The sequence below is a fragment of the Nansenia antarctica genome (assembly GCF_963989245.1).
Source record: "Nansenia antarctica genome assembly, chromosome: 7".
NCBI classification, from domain to species: Eukaryota; Metazoa; Chordata; class Actinopteri; order Argentiniformes; family Microstomatidae; genus Nansenia; species Nansenia antarctica.
The window spans coordinates 60,778,983-60,782,760 of record NC_137677.1 but is presented as its reverse complement, the minus strand read 5'-3'; positions in this window follow the sequence as shown (position 1 = coordinate 60,782,760).

The window sequence follows — 3,778 nt, the reverse complement described above, 5'->3', positions numbered from 1 at the left end:
GCGCTCCACTATTATCAGTGAGGTCAAGGAAAGTGAAGTTTTTGCCCTTATGGCAGATGAAACTAAGGATGTCAAAAAGAAAGAACAGATTTCTGTTGTTCTCAGGTATTATTACAGGGGAGCTGTAAAAGAAAGCTTCTTGCACTTTGAAGCTGCTGAGAGTCTTAATGCTGCAGGGTTGGCACACAAAATAATACATATCCTTGAGCGATACGATACGGACTGGACTATAGACACAATCTGGTTGGACAAGCATACGACGGAGCATCAGTAATGAGCGGTAAGAACTCTGGCGTTCAGGCTCGTGTTAAGGAGGTAGCAAAGCAGGCCTTTTATGTTCACTGTAATGCTCATTGTCTAAACCTGGTTCTTGTTGATACTGCCAAAACAGTCCCAGAAGTTGACTGCTTCTTTTCTCTTCTGCAAAAATTATACGTATTTATGTCTGGGTCTTATGTTCATATAAAGTGGCTCGACAAACAAAAATAAATGTATGATAAGGCACCACCAAGAGAGCTGCAAAGGCTAAGTGACACACGGTGGGCCTGTCGACACAAGGCTTGTCGTACTATCCTTGATAGACTGCCTGCTGTTCTCTCTGTCCTTGAAGAAATAGCTGAGGAAACGAGTGGTGATAGGTCAGTTGAAGCACGAGGACTCCTAGCTCAGATAGACCTGCAGTTCATAGGGCTTCTGGTCACTCTGACTGGGCTTTTTGGTGAGGCAAGATGCCTTTCTGATGCTCTCCAGTCTCCAAACCTTGATTTAGGTTTAGCTGCGGATTTAGTTGAAACTCTTGTACAAACTCTTAAAGACTGTAGGGAGGAAAGCTACTTTGAAGAGCTCTGGAGACAAGTGATACAAACTGCTGAACAATGCAATATTGACACAGAACCTGCATCCAAAAGAAAGAAAATTCAAAACAAAAGGATGGATGAATATAGTGTGATCTCTACACTAGGTGGACGTCCTGAGCAGAACAAGGACATTTTTCGCACAGGTATATTTTACCCTGTCCTTGATAGAATGCTCACTGAGATCAACAGAAGGTTCAGTAAACTAAACTGTGATGTAATGAAGGGTATTCAAGCCTTAAATCCCACACATGCTACATTTTGTGATGAGCAAGCTCTGTTTTCCTTTGCATCTATTTATGACTGCAACATTGAAGACCTCAGACATGAATTACTCCAGTTTAAAATAATCATAGAGAGGAAAGTCAAAGCAGGCATAGCGAAACCCTCTAGTGTAGTTGACCTCACAAAATTCATTGAGCCACATCGTGAGGTGTTTCACAAACTCTTTAGATTGTGTAAAATAGCAGTCACCATACCCGTGAGTACAGCTGGGTGTGAAAGGAGCTTTTCAGTACTCAAACTCATTAAAACGGACTTGAGATCAACCATGGGTGATGACAGATTAAGCAACCTGGGTGTTTTGAGTGTGGAGTCTAGGCGAGCCAATTCTCTTGATTTAGATGATTTTGTAAACAAGTTTGCCTTGAATCACAGCAACCGCAGAATTCGTCTTTTGTAGAATCAGAAACAAGTTTATTGACAAGTGTTTTACGTGTGTGCTAAGTGGCTAATGTAATATGTCATTGTGTTATGTAATTTAAATTGTAAAATCTTTTCAATTAAAAAAAGCATAGAGACCCATTCCAGATTTTGTAATTTTTATGGAGGGCTACATAAAGCTTATTATATATGAAGTCCTCATGGTGTATTTCTACATGGCATCACTGTTGCCTGCATAAGCAAATGATAAGAGTAAAACATTTACTATTTGGACCTACAGCAATTTGCCACCGCAATGTGAGAATGGTTTCAGCCTCGCCACCCCTTAATGGTCTGGCTCCGCCACTGCTTGGTGCTAACAGAGCTTTCTGGGAATCTCACCCCCAAGATTGTCGACAACAGCCTGGTGTTTCCAGAGGCCGGTGGGTGCTGTGACTTCAGGACGACAGACGAATCCCGGCTGTACTTTTTGTTTTTCCCAGGGGGCCAAATTAGCACCTGCACTGCCGTCAGAGCCTTTCAACTGCCTAGGACATCGTTTGTCAGACGCTAACGATTCCAGCAGCTACCGGGCCCGCCGATCTGAATGTCCTCTGAAGAAGAAAGAGACATGATGGGTCTCGGCTATTAGAGTGATAAATCTGTCTTTCACCACCCTCCCTTTCTTTCTCTCTCACTCTTTTGTTCCTCCACGCTCCCTCTCTCTGTCTCTCCACCCTCTCTCTCTCTCACATTTTCTCTCTCTCTGTCTATTTTTCAGCCCCTCCTGACCTATCTTTCTTTCTCTCTATCTCTCTCTCTCCCTCCCCCACTCCCACCCTTCTTCTCTCCTTCTCCACCTCCATTGCTGTTGACAAGCCAGTAAGCCTCTTGCATCCCATCCCTAACCTGTGTGTTGTTATCTATAACTAGTTGAAACATTTATCATGTGTATAATTAAAACTAACAGTGGCTGGGGTGTTTTCCAGAGCCTCGGGGGCCAGGGGTGAAATCATTAGCCCCCGTACGGGAGCCCGTGCCTGGGTACAGAGGAGAGGGGAGAGGGGGGGGTCTGCCTCAGAGGGAACAGAGTCATTAAAGTAGGGGCTTCATTCATTATGGATGTGTTGTGAGGTTGCCTTCATAGGCTGTAATTCCAGCCTTGTCTTTGAAGAGAAAGAACAGAGAGAGGGAGAAAGAGAGAGAGAGAGACAGAGAGAGAGAGAGAGAGAGACAGAGAGAGAGAGACAGAGAGAGAGAGACAGAGACAGAGAGAGAGAGAGACAGAGAGAGAGAGAGGGATAATTCAGAGGTTTGTGCACCCCATGGGCCCAAAGTCTCTCTCTCTCCCTCTCTGTTCTTATTTGTAATGTTTGTACTTTTTTCTTTTGCTATAGAGTGTAACTGTATCGACTTTTAGAATACATCTAATAATCTCCCTCTCTCTCTTTCTCTCATTTAAAATGGCAATGAGATGGTATGAGAGGGTGTTAGAAAGTGGTGGTAGATGTGAATTGTGGGAGAGTTTATTCTCTCTCTAACAGTTTAGTGGGGAGGCAGAATAAGGGAGACGCCCTGTAAACAAGACGAATGGGCCAATCACTGAGCATCCTCAGGCTTGGGGAGGAAGGCTTAAAACTGAGTGTACTTCTCATAAAACAGACAGACACTCAAACTGTCATAACAGTCTCCAACCATTGTGTGTGTGTGTGTGTGTGTGTGTGTGTGTGTGTGTGTGTGTGTGTGTGTGAGTGTGAGTGTGAGTGTGTGTGTGTGTGTGTGTGCGTGTGTGTGTGTGCGCGTGCGTGCGTGCGTGCGTTTGTGCATGTGTGTGAGTGTGTGTGTGAGTGTGTGTGTGTGTGTGTGAGTGTGTGTGTGATACTATTGCCTTAATGGTATCTTGTTTCAATGCAAAGCGAGTGCTTTATCCTCTTCAATTAGGTTTGCAACACAAGGTTTCCTCTGTCTCCTGAAACAGGATATGTTCACCAACATGGATATTATGGGGGAACAATAGAGAATTGTGATAATCAATTGTCATGATTATCATTTGTCATTTTAATGGGTGCAGTGGACGGACACGGACACGGACACAGACGCACACGCACACACACACACACACACATATACACACACACACACACACACACACACACACACACACACACACAATAGTAGTCTCTATACCCTCTTTCGAAAAACTCCACCACCAAAAAGTAAACAGAAATGTGAAAATAATTGACATGCTTCATCCCCCTGCTCTCTTTAGCCAACAGATACAT